The sequence below is a fragment of the Nannobrachium achirus genome, assembly GCF_963921795.1.
Source record: "Nannobrachium achirus genome assembly, chromosome: 14".
Taxonomy (NCBI): Eukaryota; Metazoa; Chordata; class Actinopteri; order Myctophiformes; family Myctophidae; genus Nannobrachium; species Nannobrachium achirus.
This window is the reverse complement of record NC_137821.1, coordinates 32,051,784-32,061,003: the sequence shown is the minus strand read 5'-3', so window position 1 is coordinate 32,061,003 and position 9,220 is coordinate 32,051,784.

Below are 9,220 nucleotides of genomic sequence, written 5' to 3'. Positions count from 1 at the left end.
ACTTTTACTTTTAGCAGAGTACCTACCTATTTGTACTTTGAAGCATTACTTGATGTGAGTACTTTTTCCAACCACTGCTGCTACGGCAGGCTGCAGCAGCCACCAGAGTGTTTTTTTTTTTTTTTTTTTTTAGGGGGGGGGTTGATAATGATAATCATAATGGCTTTAGTATGAGGTTTAGCTATGGCTTTTAGCGGCAGGGAATTTATAATGGGACCACTGTGATAAGGAAATATCAGTGCGGGCATGTCTGCAAAATAAGCTACTTGCAATGATGTGTCTCGTCCACATGGGGGCAGTGTTCGCCTGTCTCTGTAACATCCCTGAGTCTGGTGATGCTACAATGTTTCATCCACATGAGGTCAACATTGGCCTATCAGATTCTTTGCTTTGTACCATTATCCCTGACTCTAGAAACGCTGCTGCTAAATATTACATTCCTATGGATTTTAAAGGTTGTTGGTTATTTTTACTGACAAGTTAAATGTAGCAGTCTAACCTTTTTGACACTGAAGCTCTTTGTGGTTTGCATTTTACCAGGATTTAAATATGTATCAGTTGTTGTGAATGTCAAAACCATTACATTTCTCAGTTTTCTTTTAGTTTTTACTTTTTGGACAACACTTGTCTTTCTGCATTAGACCAAGGGTCTTCAACAGGGGGTCCGGGACCCCTAGGGGGTCTTCTCAGTCCTTCAAATCTTTGTGTGATAGAAACCTTTTTTCTCTTTTTCCATATTAACCACTTGAACCCTATATATTCGGAGAACTTTGGACAAAAATAGCCCATCTACAAGCTTGCTACGAGGCTTTGTGAGCTTGTAGATCTGCTATTTTCAGCAAAGAGGTTTGGTGTAGAGGGGGAAATCAGCAGACTAAGTACAGAGTGAAAGGTCAAGTTTATTAAGTATTGACGGTTCAAGTGGTTACAGATATGATAACACAAATTGACATGAATCCAAAATACACTGATGATTGTGCTTTCAAATGATGAAACTATATGGAATCTGGGGGTCCCTGCTTCATCACTGTCTCAACTAAGGGGTCCTTGGCCTGAAAACATTGAAGACCCCTGCATTAGACAATTTGGCCATATTTGCATGGTGGCCATCTTGCTCGCACATGTGAAACTGTATGTTTTCCTTTGTATTTTGCTGTTAGTTTCCATGGAGCTGCATGGAGAGCTGGCTAATTGACAGCATCAGATAAGAGCTGGCCTGCCTCCTCTCTGTGTAAACACTGAGATGTGACCTCTTTTACAACTGTCAGTCCACACAGACTTGACAACTGATTGCACGAGGAAGCATCCTATATATGGCAGTGTTTCTCAACCTAGGGTCCAGGCCCCTTGGGTGGGGGGCGCCAAAGATCACAGAGGGGGGCATGAGGCAAAAAAAACAAAAACGTGTTGCATTGAGACACGTTGTGAGGTAGTAGATCGGCTATTTTCGCTGTTCATTGTAAGAGAAGTATGCCTATACTTGGAGGGCTTAAGCGGTTAACATGTTTGATAAACACAAGTGTGTGCATGGAGCATAGCCGTGGGAAGTCATTTACTGTAGGGGTGGCTGAACTGGACTGGACTCCTCATGCACGTTTGTGCAAAACGATTTCAGGTTTTGTCCGGTTTTGTTTTGAGACATTGAGACTGCACGTGCCTGTTTCATATGTTCATTAAGTTCCCAACAGATCCCCAAACCCCTAATTAAATGAACAACTTTAACCCTCACATCCCTATTCTGAGGAGAACTTTAGCCAAACATAGCAGATCTACAAGCTCTCAGCGCCTCGTGCTGCGAGGCGTTGAGAGCTTGTAGATCGGCTGTTATTGGCAAATAGGTTTGGTGTAGAGGTTTAAAAAAGAGCAGGTCAAATTGACTAAGTATAGACAATTTAAGTGGTTAAATGAAAAAAACATATTAACACGCATCCAACAGAGACTGATGACAGTGCTGTCAAACAAGTCTATGAATCTATCTATGAAATCTATGAGAATCTGCAACACAATTTTATACAATATGTAGTGGGGGTCCCTGCTTTATCTCTCTCTCAACTAAGGGGTCCTTGGCCTGAAAATGTTGAATACCCCTGAGGTAGCCTATAGCCTGCTGTATGTATTGTATGCGTACGCAGCTTTTATCAGATGTAAGCATGGGGGGGCTCCAAGGAGAAAAGGGTTGGGAAACCACTGTGCTACTATGGCATTGTATAAGGCATTCTACGTTTTCTGTCACGTTAATTCACCAGCGAAAGCGCGCTGAATTGCAATATGAGTCACATCATTTATTTCCCCCACGGGAGTTCATCTCTAATGATGACTGGCAAGCCTCACTATAGGGGGGTTTTCTCCATCTCAGCAGATTCACCGCCTCACGGAGGCTGTGGCTAATATGTCTCAATCAACAAACAGACAAACAAACCCACTGTATCAGCGAATCAAGGTGAAGTTCCGACGGAGCTTCTCCGTCTCCGCTGCTTCCCCCTGTGCACACACTGTGTGCAGTGGTGTAAAGCAGGGGTCTTCAATGTTTTCAGGCCAAGAACCCCTTAGTTGAGAAGAGAGTTGAAGCAGGGACCCCCACAACCTTTTCATAGATTCCATATATTTTCATTGTTTGACAGCACAATCATCAGTGTATTTTGGATTCATGTCAATTTGTGTTTTCAGATATTTAACCACTTGAACCATCAATACTTAATAAAGTTGACCTTTCACTCTGTACTTGGTCTGCTCTTGTTACCCTCTACAAAACCTCTTTGCCAAAAATATCTGATCTACAAGCTCACAATACCTCGCGCTGCGAGGCGTTGTGAGCTTGTAGATCAGCTAAAGTTCTAAGAAATATGGACACTAGGGTTCAAGTCGTTAATATATAAAGGGTTAGGGTTAGAAATGCGAAAAAATGTTTCTATCGCACAAAGATTTGGAGAACCCCCTGTAGTAACTCTGAGGACCCCCTAGGGGGTAAAGTGACTGAGTACATTTACTTAAGTAATACAACATCCATCCATCTTCAACCGCTTATCCGGAGTTGGGTCGCGGGGGCAGCAGCTCCACCTGAGAGCTCCAAACATCCCTCTCCCGAGCAACATTAGCAACTTCCTCCTGGGGGATCCCGAGGCGTTCCCAGGCCAGTTTGGAGATGTAATCCCCCATCTGGCCCTCGGTCTGCCCCAGGGTCTCTTCCCAGTGGGACATGTACCGAGGACCTCCCTAGGGAGACGCTCGGGAGGCATCAGTACTAGATACCCGCCCCGAACCACCTAAGCTGGCTCCTTTCCAAGTGAAGGAGCAGCGGTTCTCAGAGTCTCACGGATGACTGAACTTCTCACCCTATCTCTAAGGCAGTGGTTCTCAACCTGTGGGTCGGGACCCCCAGGGGTGTCCCCAAATTAAACATTGGCCAAATTGTCCAACATCATAGATGCAGACATTGTGAAAATAGCAGATCTACATGCTCACAACGCCTCGCAACATTGTAGATCTGCTACATTGTAGATCAAAATGTAGGCCTAATGCCTCAACTCTTAGTGCTCGTCAGGGTGGGGGGTACCCAGTTAAAATATGACTATTTTGGGGGTCACGGCCTGAAAAGGTTGAGAACCACTGATCTAAGGGAGATGCCAGCCACCGGTCTGAGAAAACTAATTGCGGCCGCTTGCATCCGCGATATTATTCTTCCGGTCATGACCCGCACTTCATGACCATAGGTGAGGGTAGGAACGAAGATTGCACGGTAGACAGAGAGCTTTGCCTTCTGGCTCAGCTCTCTATTCGTCACAACAGTGCGGTACAGCGACTGCAATACCGCTCCTGCTGCACTACATCTCGGATCCAAATATTGTACTTTTACTCCACTACATTTATTTGAAAACTTCAGTTATAAATTATAATAGGCTATTATAAAACATACATAAACCACTAGCTTATATACCTTGGATATTTCAAACATGCACAAAATGTACATAGGACCCGCACACCATATTCAACTTGCCAAAAAAACTATTTTTATTAAGCATTCTAATAAAAAGAGTTTTTTTTGGCAAGTTGAAGATGGTGTGCGGGTCCTATGTACATTTTGTGCATGTTTGAAACTACGTTGACCCCCGCCTACGCACCCATCTCTAAGCTCTAATCATGTGTGCATAAGACTGAAACTCCACATTTGAAACTTTTCTGGAATTCTGGACTTTGAACTTGTAACAGAATATTTCTATATTGCAGTATTGATAACCATTTACTTAAAGGGGAAGACCACCCATTTTCAATATTGAACTATGTCATTAATATAACTTAGAGGAGTTGTGTGGAAATAGTTCAATATTGAAAATGGGTGGTCTTCCCCTTTAAGTAAAAGTACTGAGTACTTTTTCCACCACTGACTTGTGTGTGACATTCTGGAGACCCCCCCAGGAGCAGCTGGATGATGATAGACATTGCATACAGATCCATTGCTGTAAATAGGGTGAAGGGGTGGGGTGGTGGAGGGGTGTGCAGTTAATGAAGTATATGAAGATATGTTCTGTATGTACTGTACTGTCTGTATGTAGGCCTATACAGTGGTGCAATGGTGATTCAATGTTTGGGGGGTCGCGAACGTCGCTCAACACCTACTATACAGGTTACTGCACAAAATGTACATAGGACCCGCACACCATATTCAACTTGCCAAAAAAACTATTTTTATTAAGCATTCTAATAAAAAGAGTTTTTTTTTGGCAAGTTGAAGATGGTGTGCGGGTCCTATGTACATTTTGTGCATGTTTGAAACTACGTTGACCCCCGCCTACGCACCCATCTCTAAGCTCTAATCATGTGTGCATAAGACTTGGATATTTGAAACTCCACATTTGAAACTTTTCTGGAATTCTGGACTTTGAACTTGTAACAGAATATTTCTATATTGCAGTATTGATAACCATTTACTTAAAGGGGAAGACCACCCATTTTCAATATTGAACTATGTCATTAATATAACTTAGAGGAGTTGTGTGGAAATAGTTCAATATTGAAAATGGGTGGTCTTCCCCTTTAAGTAAAAGTACTGAGTACTTTTTCCACCACTGACTTGTGTGTGACATTCTGGAGACCCCCCCAGGAGCAGCTGGATGATGATAGACATTGCATACAGATCCATTGCTGTAAATAGGGTGAAGGGGTGGGGTGGTGGAGGGGTGTGCAGTTAATGAAGTATGAAATGCTAACAGGTGGAGCTGATGGATTTACCGGAGGACTGATTATTACCCCTTTTCACTCTCTCTCTCTCCCCCGCATACACCCCCCCCCCCCATTCCCCTTTGTATCTCTGTCTCTCCATCTCCCAACCTGTCATCTTGTTTTACAGGATCTCTTCTCCATCCTCTCCTCTCCTCTCCTCTCCTCTCCTCTCCTCTCCTCTCCTCTCCTCTCCTCTCCTCTCCTCTCCTCTAATCGCAATTATTTGACATAATCACAATCATTTTGGGATAATCGTCATAATCGTTTACATGTTGAAAAATGTTTATATATGTTCAAACAGTATCAAGTAGATCGGCTATTTCCACTATCAATGTTCTTTTTAAAGTGTAAAGTTGTCAAATATGTCCTTCATGTCTTTGTATATTTAGTTTATGTGTCATATCTGCCACTTCAAAGCCTACAAGCCAAACAGAAATGTAATTGTCAACGACAAAAACACAATGAAATCGTTAATCGCAATGTCATAATCGTGACAGCCCTACTCCTCTCCTCTCGATGCGATCAATATCTGTATTTCTCCCATCGCTTCCATTTTTACCCCCCTCACTTTAACCCCCCTGCTCGTGGCAATGCTAGCAGGAGAGCTTTGTGCCTAGAGTGGTGTAGCGGGGGGTATCATTAGCCTGGCATCAGCCCCTCCAAAACACATGCACGCACGCACGCACGCACGCACACACACACACACACACACGCACGCACACACACACACACACACACACACACACGCACAAGAATGAACACACGTTCACAAACACATCCAGGCCTTAAGCTTGGCTAGAGAGGTAAATGTCACGGAAGGGGCTCTGACAGCGTGAGGAAATAGATTTTTCTCTTTTATTTCATCACACGCACGCACGCACGCACGCACGCACGCACGCACGCACGCACACACACACACACACACACACACACGCCCGTGCTCTTCCAGGGCTCTCTACATTATTGAAAAGGCCACGCAGCAGCAGTGCTTGCTGGGAGGCATGCAGCCTGTGGTCCTGTGGGGAGGAGGATCAGGATGGCTGATGAGGTGAGGCGTTCCCTGCCGAGCCACGCAGCATAAAGATATCCTGATTAAAATCATCCCCGTGCACTCCATCATCTCATCATGAGTGGAATTATATATATATATATATATCGTCATTGTTGTCGGGTGAAAACCTTGTATGTCCAAAACCGTTTTTAAAATGATTTAAATGAGTGAAAACAGCCAGTGTGTGCTTGTAGATCTGCTGTTTTCACTACTTTTGTGCGACGGCCTTGTACGATGAAGCAGGGCTTTGCTTTGCGAAAGAACATACACATTTGAAACATGGAGATACGAGAGACTGTATATCGTCCCTGTCAGATGGAAACCTTCTAAAACCGTTACTTTTCAGGAGAGAAAAGAAAAGAAAGAAAAAGGTTTCAGTGTAGTTAGTATTTAGTCACAAGCTCTTGTTAATTAACAATACTTTTCATTGGTTAAATATATTTATACAACTCACAGACCTGACTTAACCACGTTCAGCACACACACACACACACACACACACACACACACACAGTATAGGCCTATACCTCATTTGATGGGTAGAACATACAGAAGGCCAGGTGTCACTCTGGGACACTAATGAGACCACCCACCGTTTCTGTCTATTTTTTGAACGCAGCTTATTATGCATGTCTCATAAAAAGTTAAATAAAAAAAGATGAATGTTCATTGTATTTAGTTGCTATGCTACATAATTTACTTGATGGCATACACACCTGCTTCATAGTAATTAAGAGCAGAGTGCATTCACAGCTGAGTCCTCATGCCTATTTTATGCTCCTTTGTACGATGGTGTCACACACAGAAGACAGCAGTTCATTGCAAACCTGTAGATCAGCCATGTTCAGCATGCAACACCATCACAGGACAAAGTATAGACCAGGCGCAGTTTAGTATGTGAACCGTCACAGCTTGACCGTATCTCTGTCTGTCTGGCTGTCTGTCTAACGCCTGACAGTGTGGTTCCCCTGACACATCACTGTGACATCACAGGTGATATCACATGGGTATATATCAATAAAGGGTATAATAAATGAAAAGTCCATATATGGGCATTCCTATACGCCCTTATGCCCATATATGTAGATTCCTGATGTCATCAATATTAAGCCCATATCTGTGAATACCAATATAATTTATATGTCAGTCTAACCTATAGACTATACATATTAATCTCCAATATGCGCATTCTCCATATACATTGATCTCCATATATGGGTATCAGGGACCTCCATTATGGGTAACTGATCCGATACATATTAATAAAGAATAAATGGGTATTCCCAGGATCTCTTTTATGCCCATAGATCCCTGATGTCATCGATATACTTCACTGGCCAGATGGCCAAGACATGGCCCATATCAGTGTGGCTGTGTTTGGATAGGGATCTCCATGTATGGGCATAAAAGGGATTGTATGTTGTGATGTCATGGGAACCACTCTAACAGAATCCCTTTTATGCCCATATATGGAGATCCCTGATGTCATCAATATTGAGCCCATATCTAACAGGACTTCATATGGAAATGCCCATATATGGAGGAAGACAGCCCATACTGTATCTGTGTGGGTGTGGCTGGTTCAGACAGGGATCTCCATGTATGGGCATAAAAAGGATTGTATGTATGATGTCAGATGTGATGGTCGCCCTGAGGTGTCTTACTATGCATACAGCAAAGGCAGGACAGGCATCCAAGAAATAAGATCTGAAGAATGTGCTGCAGCAGTTTATAAGTTGTGTAAAAAATAAAAAATAAAATGCTGCACAGAAAGGGATTCTGGATTCTATGGTAATAATAAATGCCTTATGAATTTTAGTCTTAATCTTTTATACATTCTGGCACGGTGGGAGACCATCAATTATAGGGCTTATAGGAGGCAACTTAAAAATCCCTCAGCCTCGACAGTTTATGCACAGCACAGTAAATACCATCCGTCTCAGGGCTATTTCCTCTCCGGAGTCATAAGAGTCACAGTCAGAACATAACACTGTGTTCTCTACCATGTGTTCAGAGGCTTGGCGCGAAGAGAAACTAACACAGTCTCACATGTCAGGAGCCAGATGATAACAGCAAATCTGTTTCCACCAGTGACTGTAAAAACCTATTGAGGAACATGAAAATATAAACAAATATATAAAATAAAAATTCATAGATTTGTTGTGCCACTTTAACCACCTTCAAAATCTCATTCCCTATTTTGGGCCTGATTTTTTTTTTTAAGAAAAAAATGTAATATTTTCGAAGGTTTTCAAATACGGGGGCTGAAGCCAGAGGCTAGCTATGGAAAGCTTGGGAACACTGCATTTGCTTTTGCTTTTGTACTGTATGAAAATGCTAAACATGGAGCATGGAGGCAAAGGTGTGGTTGGATGAATTGGGATCCATGGACCCCTAGGGGTCCTTGAGGGCATTCCATGGGTCCCGAACAAAATGTGTTAGCATTAACAGAACTGTCAACCATTTTCGGTGTCCCCATAGACCCAAACCCCTTGTGTCTTATACTTGGTCTCCCAGATGGTCATATTGTCAATGCCAATCATAAGAGGCTATTCAATGTGTTAACGTTTGCTGCCAGGAAGAATATTCTCCTATTTTGGATCAAGGATGTTGCTCCTTCCAAAAAATCATGGCACAATATTATAATGGATTGTATTCCTTGTGAATACATAACATGTATGTTACACTCTAAGATAGACGCCTTTTATAAAATCTGGGACCCCTACTTAAGATTCATCGGTATCTGCTGTCTGCTATCTGCTGCTGTGCTTAAAGGGTTCCCCTGTCGGCCTTGACTTTTATCTGTCGCTGTTTTACTTGTCTTGAAGTTTCTCGATTGATGCTGAACTGTGCTCAGTGTATCTAGTTCCGATTTGGGTCGGGCGCCTGCCCTCTCCATTCTGAGGGGGTCGTGGGGGGGCTGGGGATTGATTGCTTCGCTCATCAAGTATA